This window comes from Sinohyriopsis cumingii, chromosome 10 (genome assembly GCF_028554795.1).
Source record: "Sinohyriopsis cumingii isolate HCF-2022 chromosome 10, ASM2855479v2, whole genome shotgun sequence".
Lineage (NCBI taxonomy): Eukaryota > Metazoa > Mollusca > Bivalvia > Unionida > Unionidae > Sinohyriopsis > Sinohyriopsis cumingii.
In genome coordinates this window covers 45239691-45260139 of record NC_142970.1, presented here as the reverse complement: position 1 = coordinate 45260139, position 20449 = coordinate 45239691, and the positions used below count along the sequence as shown (strand labels likewise).

Here is a 20449-nt window from a genome sequence, read left to right as displayed (position 1 = left end):
TAGCAATTAAAGTTATCGCAGTTAAGCCAGGAAAGTCTTTGTGACAGGTCACTCTGAACTTTCATTGTTCATCTCCCCCATGTCAGTGTAAACTTAAAAGGAACAATATTTCCAACCTAGCGAAATTGACCAGAGTATCTTAAAATGGTCCTTAGAAGTGAGCTACCAACCCTAACTGCTTTTTAGGAACCTATGTCCACTTATCATAATTTCAAAGGGAAAATTGTCACGCACTGTCGTACACAGATTCTGAGCTGAATAAATCTGATGAAATAAATTATTTCATGGGGAAAGATTAGGGACCCTTGCCTACGATTGGGCAGAATAAATTAGGGCGTACACTTTAGAGCAATCTGACTTTAAAGTGACGACCCTAGTGTAAATTCTTTAGTCTGGAAACTTCCTAGAAGAGGAAACTTTGTCTCGACTCTGTGGAATTCTAAAGATTAGTGCTTTCCTCGTGGAACAAGAAAGGCATGTTTAGTGCTAGGACGCACACTTCCTGAAAGAAAAAAAGAAAAGAAAAAAAAAACAGCGACGAGGAACAACTTTCGGAGAAAAGGACGAGACAGTCCAAAGAAAGGAGTATGGGAAAAGAAAGAAAGAAGGACGAGGTCAGAGTAAAAGGACCAGGAACTCCATGAAAGGGCAGAACCTAAAGTTAGAAGGATAAACTAGGAGACGTTGATATACAAAGTGAATGAAGGTGATGCAATCAATCGTGGACATTGAGCTCTTTCACCTCTCGTTATAATAATGTAATAACTCCAAATTGGACACACCTGTTAAATTCTACTTATATAATCTAACTGGAATTTGAATTACCGTTTTAATTTGTTCTGATTAAATTTGTTATTTTCTTGTCAAAGGGGGCTCGCATTGTTTATTTCTTACCAGCATTCCCGTTCAGTTCTCTGTTAAAATTCTATTCTTCTTTTACTCTCGCCGGGATATAATATCGAGGGAGGTCATCCCCTGGATAATGAAGCCAAACCCAATTAACCACCCCTCTTTATGAGATGGCCACGTTACACCAGGGAACATGAGTAATTGGGTTTCTCACTGCACGGACTTTGTGTGTGAGGCAGCTGTTGAATCAGATATTGTATTTTGAAATGACCACACATAGAAACAACAACCACCCTCGGGTAATGTTGTATGTGGCAATGTAACCAGTGTATATTTTGGTCATATATCATGCCTTGATGTTAAGTACACATAATTCATTTTACCATCCCTTTCTCTCGCAGTCTCAGAAAGTGTATTTTTAAAATGGCACATTTTAATAATACATGTTTTTACATGAGGATCAACATTTGTATATGCCTGGGTTAAGTTGCATGTATCATGTTATGACATTTTCCATCCACCTGTTATGATTGACTTGTTCTGGCCATAACTTTGTGATGGAAAAAGATTTTTTTTTAAATTAAAGAAAACAAAAACTTTATATAAGGATATAGCATGATTAGAGGAGTTGTTCCACATAGCATAGTCATGCCCTCTGTCTTGCGATCAATGTCACGACATGGGAAATGGTATTCAGTGACTTGTATCTTTGGCTGGAACATAACTTTTGAAACACAGAAGATATTTTAATGGAACTTAACTACAGTCAATTACATATAATATAAAGATGGTGTCAAACACGATGTCCCCAGACTCCATATCTTGGTCATGACAAAAGACAAAATAAATTACTGACTAATTTCCATGCATGGGTAAAACTTTTCAACAAGTGAAGTTGTTTTATTGAAAATTTAACCTTTTATATATTTTGACTTAATTTTATCTCGAAAATTCATCCATACCCCCGTCTTAAGGTCACGGTCACATCTAGGGATACTGTAAGTTCATACACAGGCTGTTACTTTTTAAACCTTATAGATCTTTTGATGAAACTAAACCCAGATCCACACCTTATGCTGACCCCTAGCTAATATGTCAAGGTCTTTAGGTGAAAAAGGTCACAAGACGAGGCCTATCATGTGCCATTTGCAGTACTCATGCTTCTTGTAGTTTTACTGTAAAGTTAACTTAACAAGTGAATGTTTGGTCAAAATTTGTGATTTATTTGTTGGAAACTACATCGAATATGGGGAGGGTTCGAACTCCATAATGGACAAGGCAGAACTTGAGCGTTTGCCTGTGAAAGAATAGTCAATAAAAGAAGAGTGTATTTAAAAAAAAATAGATAATAGTGAAAGATAATAAATTATGAGGAAAGATATATTTGTGTATGGTAGAATAAGTTTGATGGAGAGAGAGAGAGAGCATTATAAAATAACTGACAAATGGAGAAAATCGTTATAAATATGGTCAGAGGAAGTGCGTTTTCGAAAATTGATTGGGAAAGAAAAAGTAGGAGTGTAAGTAGAAAAAGAATGTCTTAAATACGTTTGTACATGTGTTTCATAGATTTGTGTGTGTATGCGTGGATAGTGTTATGAAATATCCAGCGTCCCTATACATGAACTTTGAAATGACAATACTAAACGGCTTTTTGTAAATACAAGCATTTTTATTTTCAAAACTCCAACCTTTTCAGTATACAGAAAACGTATTATCACACAATGGCTTCATTTTCAATTTGAAACAAACATTTGTATCCTTTCATAGATAAAAAAATTTTGTGTTATTGAAAAAACCTCACATGTATCTCATTTCCACTATTAAACAAGAGAATGCCTGCATTGTCCTCGGGTACTCGCATATCCCGTCCGACTCACAAAAATTGCCTCCTCACATCACAGGAACGGATCAAACCTATAACTTTATTGATTTGTTTTCTAAGTCTTGCGATAAATACTATTTTGATCAATACCCGTGCTCGTATGCTCGTTTGATCTTGAATTTGACTGATTTTTGCAGCATCCACCATATTCACGAAGCTTGGTACCCAATGACAACTTTTGAATTCAGTGTATGCCTTAGACTACATGTATAGCCATTTCCAGTTATTTTCTAAGATATAAATCTGTCACTAATATAGAATGTTATCAACTATATATTTAACATTGGCACACCGATATTCAACATGCCTATGGTAGCTATCATATCCCTTATTTCGAAAAGGTGCAGTTCTGATTACAATTAAAAAAATTACAAAGCAAAATTTATTGGACTAAATGCGATAAATGAAAATAGAATACAATTTTATGTTAATTAGAAGAATAATGAAAAATATTTGCAAGATGATTTAGGTTAAAAAATACAAGCCCGGTGTCCTAGTTCTGAAATAATCTCGACATCAACCTTTGTATAAAATAAATGCTTTTATAAGAGATGACCTAACCGTTTCTTTCTCGTTTTTGTTTTCTCAAACTCACTGGTGAGTAATCGGAAATGAACACCATTCAACACGTTACTTCCAAGCTTGATTATGTTTAAGCGTTTTGACCAGTACAGTTACTTCCCAAAGATATAAATCATAGATTTTAAAAACGTTAAAATTAAAATGAAAAACTTAAAAAAACACATTTTTTTCTCAATAAATAAAAAACGAAAAAAAAAAAAAAAAAACAACGTTCCAGTAGATTTTAGGCAACACAAAAATCAATATTTCACTTATTTACACGCTACATACCAGTTTTAAAGTTTCAGTGATACAAATATGAAAAAATGTCAAGTTTTAAACCGTAGTCCAGATAAGATTGAAATATTTTTCACTCAATGTCGTTATCACCATCTGACTGATCTGACCACTGTATGGTTTCCTCCATATAATTACTTGTATGGCCGATGATAAAAAAATGGAAGTACCAAATATAAAAAACGTAAGAAAAAAAATAAAAAAACGTAAAAAAACCCCGCGTTTTTCGAGGTAAAATAAAAAACGAAAAAAAAACCCAAACGTTTTTATCATCTATGATATAAATCTATCACTAATATAGAATGTTATCAGCTATATATTTAACATTGGCACCGATATTCAACATGCCTATACGAGCTATCATCTCCTCTACTTCGAAAAGGTGCAGTTCTGATTATAATTTTTAAAAACATTACAAAACAAAATTTATTGGACTAAATACGATAAATAACAATAAAATACAATTTTATGAAAATTAATAGAAGAATAGTGAAAAGTATTTACAAGATAATTTAGGTTAAAAAAATACAAGCCCGGTGTCCTAGTTCTGAAAGAGCATCGACATCAGCCTTTGCATAAAATAAATGCTTTTACAAAGAGATGAACTAAACGTTTCTTTTTCCGTTCGTTTGTTTTCTTTTTTTGTTGAGCTCATTCGTGAGTAATCGGAAACGAACACGTTACTTCCGAGCTTGATTATGTTCAAGCGTTTTGACCAGTACAGCCATTTCCAGTTATTTCCTAAGATATAAATCTGTCACTAATATAGAATGTTATCAACTATATATTTAACATTGGCACACCGATATTCAACATGCCTATGGTAGCTATCATATCCTTTATTTCGAAAAGGTGCAGTTCTGATTACAATTAAAAAAATTACAAAGCAAAATTTATTGGACTAAATGCGATAAATGAAAATAGAATACAATTTTATGAAAATTAGAAGAATAATGAAAAATATTTGCAAGATGATTTAGGTTAAAAAATATAAGCCCGGTGTCCTAGTTCTGAAATAATCTCGACATCAACCTTTGTATAAAATAAATGTGTTTATAAGAGCTGACCTAACAGTTTCTTTTTCGTTTTTGTTTTCTCAAACTCATTGGTGAGTAATCGGAAATGAACACCATTCATCACGTTACTTCCAAGCTTGATTATGTTTAAGCGTTTTGACCAGTAGAGTTATTTCCAAAAGATATAAATCATAGATGTTAAAAACGTTAAAATTAAAATAAAAAACTTTTAAAAAACGCATTTTTTTCTCAATAAATAAAAAACGAAATAAAAAGAAACGTTCCAGTAGTTTTTAGGCAACACAAAAATAAATATTTTACATATTTACACGCTACATCCCAGTTTTAAAGTTTCAGTGATACAAATATGAAAAAATGTCAGAAGTTTTAAACCGTAGTCCAGATATGTAATGATCTGACCACTGTATGGTTTCCTCCATATAATTACCTGTATGGCCGATGATAAAAAAATGGAAGTACCAAATATAAAAAACGCAAAAAAAATAAAAAACGTAAAAAAACGTGTTTTTCAGGTAAAATGAAAAACGATTAAAACGTTTTTATCATCTATGATATAAATCTATCACTAATACAGAATGTTATCAGCTATATATTTAACATTGGCACCGATATTCAACATGCCTATACTAGCTATCATCTCCTTTACTTCGAAAAGGTGCAGTTCTGATTATAATTTAACAATCACAAAGCAAACTTTATTAGGACTAAATGCGATAAATAACAATAGAATACAATTTTATGAAAATTAATAGAAGAATAGTGAAAAGTATTTACAAGATAATCTAGGTTAAAAAAAATTACAAGCCCGGTGTCCTAGTTCTGAAAGAGTATCGACATCAGCCTTTGCATAAAATAAATGCCTTTATAAAGAGATGAACTAAACGTTTCTTTTTCCGTTCGTTTTTTTTTCTTTTCTTGTTGAGCTCATTCGTGAGTAATCGGAAACGAACACGTTACTTCCGAGCTTGATTATGTTCAAGCGTTTTGACCAGTACAGCCATTTCCAGTTATTTCCAAAAGATATAAATCTGTCACTAATATAGAATGTTATCAACTATATATTTAACTTTGGCACACCAATATTTAACATGACTATGGTAACTATCATATCCTTTATTTCGAAAAGGTGCAATTCTGATTATAATTTTAAAAAATTACAAAGCAAAATTTATTGGACTAAATACGATAAATGAAAATAGAATACAATTTTATGGAAATTAAAAGAATAGTGAAAGGTATTTTTAAGATGATTTTGGTTGAAAAAAATACAAGCCCGCTGTCCATGTTCTGAAAGAGTATATACATCTACCTTTGTATAAAATAAATGAGTTTATAAAGAGCTGACCAAACCGTTTCATTTTCGTTTTTGTTTTCTCAAACTCATTGGTGAGTAATCGGATGAACACAATTCAACACGTTACTTCCAAGCTTGATTATGTTCAAGCGTATTGACCAGTACAGTTTTTTCCAAAAGACATAAATCTATCACTAATATAGAATGTTATCAGCTATATATTTAACATTGTCACCGATATTCAACATGCAAGTACTAGCTATCATCTCCTTTACTTCGAAAAGGTGCAGTTCTGATTATAACTTATAAAAAGTTACAAAGCAAAATTTATTTGACTAAATACGATAAATAACAATAAAATACAATTTTATGAAAATTAATAGAAGAATAGTGAAAAGTATTTGTAAGATAATTTAGGTTAAAAAAAATACAAGCCCGGTGTCCTAGTTCTGAAAGAGTATCGACACCAGCCTTTGCATAAAATAAATGCCTTTATAAAGAGATTAAAGAATGGTTTCTTTTTCCGTTTTTTAAGAACTTTTTGTGAAACGAACGCCATGCAACACGTTATTTCCAAGATTGATTATATTCAAGCATTGTGACCAGTACTTTTTCAACCATTTAATTTTTTTTTTTTTTTTGCATAGGCGTGTTGATGGCCTTATTTATCACGAAAATAGAGGTATTCAGGTATTTAGAATTCTGCTGAATGAAAGTAAAGAAATATATGAAAGGTAAATTACACTGGACCATATATTTGGTCGCAAACGTCATATTATGTTATTAGTAAAACTGACGCATGTTTTTCACTGGCTTTGTTCGAACGCTAATCTGTCTTTACGATTGGGGGGCGATCCTGTCATTCATCATGGCACCAAATCCACCTGAAAATACATTTGTTGAATGCGATTATTGTTTTTTTTATATAAAAAGTTTAAAACATTATTCCTCGATATATCAGACTACTTCTACTACTGCAGCTGCTACCAGAGAAACACTGTAGCTCAGTTGGTAGAGTTTTATACCCATACACCAAGGGTTAAGGGTTCAATACCCATCCAGCTCATCCAGGGTCGGTGTTTCCTTGGGAAAAGCACATATCTCCCATTTTCAAGATATGATATATCAAACGTGTTAAAAGTGCAGTTAAAAATACAGCAAGGGAACTACTAATAATATTACTACTTGCAAGAGTCACTTTTGATTGGCTAGGAAAGGAGACTCAATCTCGTCTCAATAAGTTATGATTTATATGCCTGAACATTGAATCTTCTTCTAATTATGACATGTTCTTATACTCAGTAAAGGTAGTCATTTCCGTGTCGTTATCTTTTCAAAAAAGTATCAACAGTAAATACGGTGAAAATGAAAGTTGATATTTTGGAAGATTGACTTTGAGATATAATAGTTGTTCACGTCTTCAGTTCAAGATTCATTTATTTAGAAACTCGGGAAAGTACCGTTTAAAACAGCAGCAAATCACCAGACAGCATGCTTGTCTAATTCTTGACTTTCCTTTGTGACGTCAGGTAATTAATTTAGTATGCATCAGTTGCAATATTTGGTAGCATACAAATACAATTTCAGTTGTATTATTTGATTACTGATAATTATTATGAACCATAAATATAAAAAAGTATTTTAAGTTTTAGAAGGAAGAGTCGAATGAAAAACCGAATGTAACAGTAAAGTGACAAAGAACTTCATCAACTGGAAAACATTTACTAAATTACGTAAGAACGTTTTTTTTTTGTGTACAGCTATGTTTGATTACCAAAAATGATAGAAGATCATAAAACGATAAACTAGATAGATTCATCTGATAATATACTCATTTTTGCAGTAATTCAGAACCCTATCAGTATTCAGCTGTTCTGATCGAGTCGGCCAAGTACATTTAGTTATCTCATTTTGACATTATACGTGTTTTGGTCGTTTTGATGTGCCATCAAAGTAGTTCTTATTGCCTGGTCCACACGATACATAGACAGTGTTGTGAATTCTCTGTGCGTGGCTTTAAAAAGTGAATTACACCTTCTATATTATGCACTGCTGATATTTTTTGCAGCATTTATTTCTTGAGTTGATTAAGTCCTTTATGAATGTTTAACCAATAGGTAAAGTCAACTAGTAATTCTTGTTGACCGCTCTCTCCATGTTTTGTGATATCTTGTAAACACGGGGTCGAATGAAAATTATTGCTCAATATGTGGGCCACTCACAAGCTCCCAGCTGTATTAGCTCATAACATTTGAGTTGTCCCCCATGTGACCGAAAATTTACGAAGTATTTTATAACTTAATGTGGTGCCCTAAGGTCTGTGGTGGTGTATCTTAAGAAAGAATCAAAACGAATTTGGATATACAAATTTATCTGGATTGTACTTTAAAATTTGGGGTTGATCTCCCTGTCATATTTGGTACGTTTCGGGGGCTACCTGTCTGGTTCCTGAACGTTTCCAAGATATGAAAACTGAGCTGGGGGTGGGGTGGGGTGGTGCTTCTCAGTCAGAGACAAGTTGTCTAAAAGTCAGTTTCCATCTCCCTGCTTCTCATTATTGCTAAGATGAAAGAGACGAAAATATGCTTTCCACTCTTCATTAAAAGTATAAATTTATTATATATTTGGAATGCGCTCAACTTAAAAGAAATCGCAGAATATGAATTATTATAAGTATAACTTGCGTACAATTGAGAATTCTAATCCTTTATTTCATGCCCCCCCCCCTCCCCCCCGAGTTTTGGGTGTTTAATATTAAGATAGACATACATTATGGACCGACCTTGCTAATTAGCTGATTGCTACTCTTAAGTGCAAATGTAAATATTTAATTATTTCAAAGCACTCATAGTTCACCTACAGCACCGCTCATAATGGGGGTGGGTGTAATGAGATTATTTAACTATTTCTTGAGAGTCTGGTAACAGCTTCATCATGATAATCTTTTAAGGAAATATAACACACTGTTCTGAGCGTGTTAGTGTTTTTTATTTTTTCATTTTTTTTGGGGGTGAAGGAAACCCCGGTAAGAACAACCAGACGGCGAGAAGCTACTTGCAGCTTTCTCACATACTCACACTGGCCAGGCCTGAGACTGGAACTCACGCTGCCGTTGGTGATAATGTCAATGATCGGTAAAGGCAAGCGCTTTAGTCCACACGTCCAAACGGAACCCTTACAAATTTAGTTGTACATGACTTATTATGTGACAAATGCTTTTTATTTTCGACCCGAATTCCATTACTCAAACAGGTGTATGCTAAGTAAATCATATACTATGTTTAAAGTCAATAAATAAAGTACGTTTGATAATAGCTTATCTTTCCCTTACCTTGTTCATAATCAGATTATTGTAGCAAGTCTTCAAGTTCTTTATCAGTCCAAGGTTTGAATTCTTGATTAGGTATTGCCTTCAAGAGCTCTGCCTGCTTCTTAAATGCTTCCAACACCTCAACTCGCTTTTTCCACCCGTATTTAACTTCTCTCTTTTCGGCTTCTATGAGTAGTTCTATGTATTCAACTTGGCCCAGAGGGTTCTGCTTTAAGGCTTTCTGGTTTAATTCATTGATACAGTTTCTGGCTTGCTTGATCAATGTGAAAACCTTTTCGCATACCTGATTAAACTGCACCTTCACTTGTTGCAAGCAAATATTATGCTGTCTTTCGTTGTCTCGAGCGATTTCATATTTTTTCTTTAAATCTTCAAATGCTTTTATGACCGTTTGCTGGTAGGTTTCAAAACGGTATGGATTATTTACATGAAGCGACCAAATACATCTTTTGGGACAGTTGGTGCAGCAGCCAGATTTATCCATAGCCGAACACTCACGTTTGCTATCGTTATTTGGAATCTTGCATGGGTAATGACATGTTCTATTACATGTTAAGCAATTGGTTGTATATTCGCCTGCAGCTAAATCAACTTTCCTCTGATGAATTTCTTTCACTTCATACCTCGATGTCAGCCATGTGTTGATCAATGATTCTTTTCTCCTGCTTGATTGTATTGATCACGTGTAAGCCCTCCTGTATTTGTGGCAGCAGTCCTTGCATTGTTACTTCCAGTTTTTTTCTTGCATTTAACACGTCGGCAGTGAGCTGAAGACTTCTTGTTTCTGTTTTGTCAAGCTCGTCAAAGAATACCCTGAAGCTTTCCTTCCCCATGTTCCAGAACATTGGTCCAAATGGTACTGTCTCTGGCTGTTCTGTACTGACAAATAGCGCTGAGTTGTTAAATTCAAATGCTTTTGTGAACGGTACTTTTGCAGCTTCTAGTGCCTTTATTACGGGGGGATCCTTCCCATCTGCAAACGTTATGAGTACGAATATGTTCTTTGATATATCTTTGCCAAAGACAGAAAGAATAGAGTCGAAGATGTAGGTTTGATGTGGTGTCAGCCTTGCCAAAGGTGCTTGTGTCACAAAACATACAGCATCCAGGGTTTCAATGCCCTGAGGAGGAGGCATCGTGAAGAAATGCTTTATCTGATCAACTGTTGCTTGGTCTCGTTGGATTCCCCTAGTATCTCCAAAACCAGGAGTGTCTATGATGTTTAATATATAATTCCTTTTTCTTTTGCCTGGTACTGGTACGTGCAGTGTATAGCATGTAATCCAGTCAGTCTGGGATTGACTCTGAAAATATGAATATTATAATGAAATAGCGGATAACCATAAGGAATCGCGTGCCATGAAATAGTTTGTATTATCTGCATCTAATACAATATACATCGATTATCCAAACAGTTCGAAAGGTAATTTGGAACAAGGATAAATGGCCATTCTATTATCCCGTTAATATTAAGATGCCTAGTGAACAGATATGAACATCCAGGAATTAACAGTAGAAAATCATATAGACTCACTAATTAGTAGAGTCAAACTGCAAACGGCATGGTATGTTGATCACTCTGATCATGGTCTATGTTGTTTGTTCCACTAATGACTCCTAGCAATCTGCATAGACCAAGAGTTGTCGGTACATCAGATCTGGGTCTGTGAAGTTTGCAGTTGGATTTTACTTATATGATAGTACTAACGTTATGTAGAGTCGTAATTTAAAACTGATATAAATATAGTATACCACTGTGGTTCAGGCAATGATGGATACATACGTTGAATTGATATTGGCAAGCATCACGCAGACCAATATCTGTTTTAAAATGAAACTAGTGGCTTTAAGATCTAATCTTGATGTTGATGTAGACCGCTGTTAACTATCGTGTCATGTCACAACTATATTTACCATGGTTTCATGTCTCATTATATTCAACTTTTTTCTTGTGTTTGTTAATTTGTTTGTTTTACGAGACATTAGTGGGTTTAATAATGTTATATGGAGTTTAAAAAAAGGAGAATTGTTATCGTACAAGATGTGCGAAAACATCCTTTTGCAAGCTGTAGAAATGCATCAAGATTAGCAAACAAACGTCAAAGCAGATGGAAAATAATTGGTTTTGTCCATTTGGATATAAACTACCTGAATTTTTATTGAAAAATGTCCTGTTGATGAGGTTCAGTCGAATTTAAAATTCTACCTGGTCATTGTTCTTCCCCTTTTCCTCTTCCACGAGGTCAATGATGGTAAATCTAGATTTATCTTCCCAGTTCACACCCAGGAGGTAATTCACCAACCCGTCAATCAGTGTACTTTTTCCAGATCCAGTAGCACCCACAACCATGATGGTCTTCTCACTTATCTCGTGAACACCTCTTCTCCCTACAACATAGTACAAATGACATAAAATAAATAAATATGAATTGTTGTAACTCGTGACTTGTGAAAATTCTTCTTTTACATGTTTTGGGCGGTAGGGAAAAAGATTGAGTAGATAATAAATCAGAAATAAAACTGTGAGAGCGCTGGAGAGTAAACTTTTTAATGTTATCTTTCCCTATTAAAGTGACACGCTCACACAGACTGTCCATCTATCATCACTCGTTTGAACGCAATGTAATATATCACGATTCTCGTAGATCGCGAACACATTGCTCAGAACGGGTTTCCAGACAAAAGTCAGTCTTACCGGCACCCTCACACACCACAATTCATTATGTACTGTACAAATAATTGTTTTGAACAGCAATTGTTCTTAATGTATTATGAACACTTTGACTACAGCAATGTTGTTGAAAAGTCACGTGATAATTGAAAATAGGTCAATTCGATTCACACGCGGGACTGGAGACACCCTGTTAAGAGGAATCGCATGACGCGCATTTCCAATAAACAATTCCTACATTTAAAATGAGTTTTAATTTAAGATTTGGATTTTAGGCATTACAGTGAAGAAAAGGAACAATTCTCTAATGAAGAAATATAGATATTTACAATAAAATGGTTACATTTCTTTTCAAAGGTGAATACGAGTCCAATACACAACTGACAAATGCTGATACATGTGTCTCTTGGACTCATTGGTGATAATTACATATCACAGTATTTACCTGTAACATTCTTCAAATATTAAAGATGTAATTTAACTGAATTTTTAAAAAATTATTCAATCGTTCTTTATACGATTTTTATTTTTTGTCACATAGATTAAATATATATTTATCTTTCTGACTATATCATTGTTCCTAATGAGGGGTGTGGTCATAACCCTTATAATTGCCAATGTCTATATTAAGAAAAAAAATTCTTAGGACAAATGTTGGCCATCCAACAAATGTTATATATATATATATATATATATATATATATATATATATATATATATATATATATATATATATATATATTCATTCATTCTCGATTTGTTGGTTTTATAATGGTAGTATTAACTGCAATAGAGAACTTGTGACTCCTTCCTTTTATGTTACTGTATGATATTGTTTTAATATTCATTGGTTATCGGTTTATACTCTATTTTCAACTACCAAAGATCTTCACATTTATTCTTTGCTATATTTAAAAATTATTTACTACCGCTTTCGAAAAATGTGTTCTTCTTTGATATTTATCATCCACTATACATTTGGAGAGAAGATTTATAAAATGTATTATTTAAAAAGAACTGGTAGGAGACTTACCAAATATACATTTCCTTGTTTTCGATTTATGATTGACAGATTTATCGTTTCTTTCCAACGGAAGCTTGTAGATCGCCGGCCGACCATCTTGAATCTTTTCAGCAAGAGGGAGGATATCGTCTGATATAGACTGTTTAGTAATAACGTGTTTGCAGATGTCACTGAATGGCCCTTCTTCGCCGTCGTCAGATATGGCTCGCACTTTAAATTCATATTCTGTTCTGCTTCGCAATCCCTGTACGAGTAACGAATTCGAATTATCCAGGGTGTTTGCGCTATACCATTGCTTTTCCTCTTTTATTTTGTACTTCATTTCGTAGTGATGAATACCATTTTCAACGCCTTTTGGTTTATCCCACTCCATTGTGGCAGAATTTGACGATCGATCCTTGCAGCGCAGATTCTTTGGTTCGTTTAGGCTATTCGCTTGTTTTTGGTCATTTTTATTTTTTGACCCTATAAATAAAGAATAAAAAGTCACTTTGGAATCTGCATGTGAAACAGTGTAGTGTCAAAATTAAATACGAACAACCGGACAAAACCTTGTTTTTGATAGAAATGTTTTAAAAATTTAATAAGATAGTATCAAAATTGCTGGGATGTAGGTGTGTATACATGCATTTACGTCCGTACCTTTATTATTATGTACTTACATACGTGCGCATGCATGCTTACATGATCGTAGCAATACGTGCACATATTTAACTGTATAGATATGCAGGCAGGTAGATAAGTATGGCTGATTGGACGGAGAAATGGATTTATTATAGGGCATTATATATATGATCATCAGGTGTAAATGTCAACAAGAGAAAGGCATATCTTTATTGGTAGTAAATGTAAATTTCATATCGTGATGAAGAAAAAATAGTTCATGTTTCATATAAATATGAACTTGGCACCGGGCCAATTCCTTGCATATACCATTACGAGAGCACGGTCCGCCATGAGGAGAAAAATGTCCAGCTGTTAAACTATCGGAGACGATCGTGAATAAAGCACATAATAAATGATTGATACAAAAAGAGAAAAAATACTGATCTTATTTTCCGATCATGATCATATGATTAAGATTAGTGAATTACACTATACTAATTCCATTAATCTTCTATGAAATATGTTTACAATTATAAACAATTAGTTTATTTTTATTACCTTTTTTCTTTAACAAACAGTTGTGATTTATGACCCTTACATCCTACCACACAACTGCCTACAATATTTGATGCGGTACTGTTTATACAACAGTTTGATATCATACTGCCTACACCCACTTCGGACTCTCGGTTATAAAATGAGCTGTAGTTTAAAAGCATCAAATGTATGTCGAACTTTTTGTATTGATATTTATTTTGGTTTAAAAGGCGTTGATGTTAAGTAATGTCTCCTCATCGAATGCTGCATTTAGCCGGTGAAAATAGGTGATTGTATTCATGCAATGATTTCTGTTATCTTTTAAAATTAAATGCGAAATTAAGAAAATTGACCTGGTATACGGCATGTTCCTTATTAGTACGTATATGTTATAGAAAAAGGCACCTTGATACTACTTTGCAAATTTGTTCAGATAGAGTGAAAATTATTGAAGATTTAAAAATTATTTTGGCGATTTCATTGCTTGAGGAAGTTTTTACACCAAATAAAAAAGAATTTAAGACACACTGAATCAAGTACAACGCCAACACGAGTTTGAGGAGCTATTACCAAAAATAAAAGTTATAAAGAGAGCAGGATACTAATTTATTCTCAGGAACGGGACACGTTTCTTCCGTCTTGTGTTTTGGTGATTCACAATTAGGTATGCTTACTTTAGGATAGCCACACGATATCACCCATTAGGTATGTTTCATTTAGCATAGCCACACCATAACACACATTATATATGCTTCCTTTAGCACAATCACACGATATCACACATTAGGTATGCTTCCTTTAACACAGTCATACGATATCACACATTAGATATAACCACACGATATCACACAATAGGTATGCTTCCTTTAGCTTAGCCACAAGATGAGTAATAAAGGTTCATCAGTCATTTTAATTGTAGTTATCTGGTCTAGCTTGTGTTCCTTTCCAACAATCATATTGTTAAAAATTAATCGTTCTTTTTAAAACTGAGTACAGTTTGGATATTTTATGTCGATCTAATTCATAATAAATAAAAATGAACATTTTCCTGACAGGTACCATGACTGTGTAGGAATTAAATTTAACGTATCGACCAAAATGTATTAAACACATCAACATGTCAGTCCCTGTTAAAGCATGCCTGATGCATATTCCAGATTGATGTTCAACCATATCATCCAGGTATCAATCAGTAAAATTGTTGGCAATGTATAGTTCGATTTCATTAAAAAACATCCAAAGGTTGTGGGGATCGGTCACATGCTAAAACGATAATTGATACAATGTGCCTAGTTTCAAGCTTTCTCTCACGTTCTCTTTACAGACATGTTTACTGTGAAAACATGCAACAAAGGCGATTTCAAAAGTATAATTTGTGCAATACTTACCAGAAGTTAGCCGATTAGTTATAGATTTGATCATCTTATTGCGTCTTCAAGGACTGAAACGATAGTTTTTAAAATGTAAAACTTTTGACATGGATTTTATAAAGCAGATGCCAATTAATCTACAATGAATGTTCTATTTGGTATCAAAAGTATGTCAACACGTAAATCATCATAATTATAAAACAAATACAGACAATTAACATCAAAGATGCAATATATAGAACTTACCTCGCTACGGAATAGACTACATAACAGTAACTGATTTTAATTGATTCAGATGTATATCCTGTGCGTCATGCGTTTTGCACTGATGTCCAAATATTTGTCTTTGTTTTTTTCATATTTACATAATGGTTACAAAACTACGTGTTCAACCAATGACTTGAGAATGAAAATGTTATGCTACCGGTAATGGGAAGCACGTCACAAGGTTTCGCATGTAACACTGTAGCCTATAAAATTCGTCATAAAGCTATATTCACACTTTTCAGAATCGCCCAGTACAAGCCAGAAATAAAGTCGCACCACAAGTTAAACACTGTCTCTTTTCATTGCATATAACATTTTAAACATATTTTCTTTACTAAAAAATACTTTATGTTAAACATTTTCGTAATTTTTAATAACTACTGTGTCCATTTTACATTAATGTATATTTCAGCGTAATAATTGGTACAGCAAATGACTTACTATGTACTAAGAAGTACAACAAACAACTTAATGTACTAATTGGTACAACAAAGAACTTACAATGTACAAATTGGTATAACATACAACTTACAATGTGCTAATTAACTTAAAATGTACAAATTGGTACAACAAACAACTTAACAATGCACTAATTGGTAACAACTTATAATGTACTAATTGGTATAACAAATAACTTAGACTGTACTAATTGGTACAAGAAACAACAACAACGTATTGACTTGTACAACAAACAAGCTTTTTATGCTGAAGTTTACTTTACAGTTACCGTAGAAAAAGGCATCTGTTGGATTCCAAGTGGTGTAGTTACTTATGGATTTACCTCGGTCTACAGCGTAAAATACGAAAATGTTTACAAGGATCAACAATGGCGATACTTAATTGTATTTCAAAAATAATTAAGCAAGAAACAGCTTGATCATGTTTCAATTGTCTTTTGGCAGAAGTTGAGCAGGCAGGCAAGTTGGATAATGTAAAGCCTTGCATTTATTGTAAATAGTATGTAATTAAATAGATTTAAGAACATATGGTGACTCTTTCAATTACTCACTAGTCGAAATTCAAGTGTATGGTCTCCAAATGTACGTACGAGTGGACAGAGTATTGAACATTATTTTTCCCGTGTAGGGAAGCAATACTATCGCATACTTTCTGGTATATACGTACATATTTAGAACTGTGCATTGAAACCTATTGGTCATCAGTGACGGACTATTAGAACACAGCTTAACCAGATATATTTCTTTCATACATCATGATCACATCCCACTCATAGTGATTGTCATTACAGTTGGTGATAATATCTACAAAATAGTTTATATTGAATTGTTTTGATAGTTGTTGGGAATGTGAACATAATTTTTTAAAATTATATTTTCATGCTGCCTTGTAAAAAATAATACACATTTTGACTATATGGCTCTATAACTTTCCTTCAAAAACAAAAATGGTGTACTGTTTTCCATTTGTATACATGCATATAAAATAAAAGAAAGAGTGATATTTGTAGTAGTAATAGGAGTACATGTTGGAGGAAATAAATATCTAAAATTTTGTTTCGTTTATCTAATTCGTTAAAATTGATATAAAGTCATTTTGATACGAAAAGAATTTTGCTTGTTGCATACATACGGATCTGACTTTACATTTCTGTGTGTGATACATTATACAACTGCTTCAGCAGTAGACCTAGCATACAAATTTTGACTACCTGGACCTGAAGATAGTGAAGGACACATGCACATTCAAGTCAAACTGATATAGAGGCCCTAAATATATGAGAACTTATTGAGTTCCTATTGGCTAACTACTGGGATTTTGTCTTACGATAATACTCAATTTCACCTGACTCAGTTGTAGTATGTATGGCAGCGGTATTTACACCAATGACGGCTTTCATTATTGTTACAGTGCGACGTCATAAGATGTCACATTACGTCATGTGATGTGCTGATTTATTATTGTCCTCTGCCTTGGGTCGTATATATCTACCATGTTTTCTGGTGGAATACAGTGCCCTCACCTTCATTACACCCAACCAGACAACACTAAATGTGAACCGTGTCTCATTACAAGGCGATGATAGAATAATATTTTATCTGGGTATGCAAAAACTATAGGAAAATAGCGACCCTATTCATGTACACGTCCTTTAGAACTAATGACACTCATTGTGCACATCTAATAACGTTTATTACAATTCATGATGTCATAAATATCTACACTGTTTTATATAAATCGATGCTATTTACATGTTTATCCAATAAAGTGATATTAACTCGAGATATATTTTAATGACGCCATTCAATAGGATATCCAGTTGACCTGACTCTGTATCCATACTTTTTTAATATGTAATGAGCATGATCATACAAATTCATAATCAAGTTATATCTCATGCAAAAAATTACATATGTGCTTTGTTTAGAATGGGCAGAAAATGAAAATTAATACGAAGTGAAGAATACGTGAAGGCAATCAGGTTATATCAACTGAGTTCCATCCTAAGACTGGGAATAAAATAAGAATGCCGTTCTGTAAATATTGCATAACTCTCTTTATATTGCTTTCCCATCATTTTGAAGTTGTGTAATTAGAGCAGATTTGAAGAAAGAGGGTTTAATAAACATTCATTTCGGTGTATCTAAGAACATCCACGCGCAAAAGTCAGTGAAAACACTTAAATAGTAGTAATAAGTTGGTGATACATACACTGATGTAGGCAGACAAGATTTGCTGCAGATTTTTGCAGGTTTAAATAAATAGGCAATATCATCCCCTAAAGCGCCAGTGAAATCTCATCACGGGGTGGGGCTGATTTGTCGGCCTACATTGGCAACAACAGGCATAATCATAGTTTGAATTTTTTCTTTGACCTTCAGTTCACAAATAATAATCACAAGGGATATCTCGAACATAATGTAAGTTATTGCTTTGAAACCTAATAGTTACATCCAAGGTGAAGGATGGACATGTATGCCGAATTTATTATTAACATAGTATAAGTCCAGTAATTTTATACGGATTACTGTATCACTACAAGTGATACGTTTTGGAATAAACGAGACCCAAAGGGTCAAGAGCACGTGATAGAGCGATCCATATAATACATTGACTACATACGCAATAATGGTAGCCACATCACATTGTTTGAATTATTATTTCGTTTTCATTTAAACTGAATTAAATGGTATGAAAATAAAGTACAGTGAAACATAATAGTCTATCCTGGAAATAAATATGGCCATGGCTACGAATTGGTCTGGATACAGTCCGTTTGGTGAGCTATGCACAAGACTGTGCGCTCCAAACTCGAAATAAAAACAGAAATCAAATTTGCAAACAACAGAGGATGCAGACGAATGTTTTGATTTTGAATGCAACGAAAATGGAATTTAATGATATTCAGCCAATTTGAAATTCCGATTCCTAGGCTAAATAAACATCTTTCAATCAAGCTTCGTCCGTATTTTCGGCATCTTTCTTTACAAACTTCAAGTGCAAATCGTTGATTAAACAGGTTTCAGAAGTTCGCTTGAACCCAAATGGGCAAAATAGATCGCACATCTCAATAACACGCTGATGGTATATAGCTTTATATATTTAAACATAAGGTTTGTTCTCCATTTGCTTGTCTATAATGCATTTTTAGGATTACAGAACACAAAATACATAATATTGAACTTAATGATCTATTACTTAAACAGTAATTGAGCGCCTGTTACAACATGCGTACATGTAATCAAACGTATATGCTTTCGAGATTTCAAGAAGAATATACAATTTAATTATATTGACAAGTATTATATATTTGTGAAATTATACGAAATTATCAGCTAATTCCCACCATCAATATTAGTGATGCAGCATGCTGAAAAGATGAAAAAGATAAAAATAATTATCATGTAATTGACACTGTTATGAATAAATTATTAGTAGAAATTATACCTAGGAAACGAGCTTACTTTGATCTTCAAACACCGTCGCAGCTTATGATCCTGCTCATCATTCTGTCTCATTAGTACCTGGACTGGTTCTTATATATTTACGCCTAAATCGATTCCAGGTAAGCCGCAAAGTTTACCATATATAGTTATCTTTCTGCATCCGTGTTGGTTCCGTGAAGAAATTCTGATTAACCAGGTAAAGATAATTTGAATTTAGGTTTAACTAGGTCAAATTCTTTTTGGTTATTTAATATTATAAAACTTCTTTTATTTGTTAGGAGTAGAAATTAACCATTCTGAGAATGATTAAAGGTATTTATTTTCTGTAAATAAGTTCCACAACTGTCCTTGAATGACGACGAAAACAACAATGAAGTATCATCTATGAAAGCATACCGTGTTCCTCAACAGCAAACCATGTTTGAGGTCAATCTGTCTTAACTCATATCATTAGCAAACTTATTGACAATAATAAACAATTAAATTAATTAAAAATGAATTTATGTTACAATTTATTTGATAAATTATGGAAATGTAAATTTTAAATTGTTTTTATATTATTTTGTCTCTTTCTAAAGTATGCAACAAAATATGTTTATTTTCATTTCAAGCTGTCATTCAAGAAATCATTGTTTCTAAATATTAAACCTTTGGTCTTTGTAGTTCTCTAAATGTGTGCCAAACTCAAAGTCAAGTAGTTATGCTTTTTTAACAGACACATTTAAAATAAAATGGTGAGACGATTTCGGAAAAACGGTGTAGGAATAGTAGTATTAGTAGTAAATGATGAATGAAATAAATGAGGTACAAAATGT

At 33.3% G+C, this 20449-nt stretch overlaps 1 pseudogene across 1 annotated transcript; it reads right to left on the bottom strand.

The window, feature by feature from the left end:
• Positions 1 to 2500: 2500 nt before the first annotated feature.
• On the bottom strand, positions 2501 to 19745 carry LOC149789962 (uncharacterized; annotated as a pseudogene). Its single transcript, XR_016423779.1, has 6 exons — positions 19653 to 19745; positions 15481 to 15533; positions 12959 to 13414; positions 11461 to 11642; positions 9255 to 10558; positions 2501 to 6807 (listed from the first exon to the last, which is right to left on the bottom strand). The product of XR_016423779.1 is annotated as an uncharacterized LOC149789962 (transcript).
• Positions 19746 to 20449: the final 704 nt, after the last annotated feature.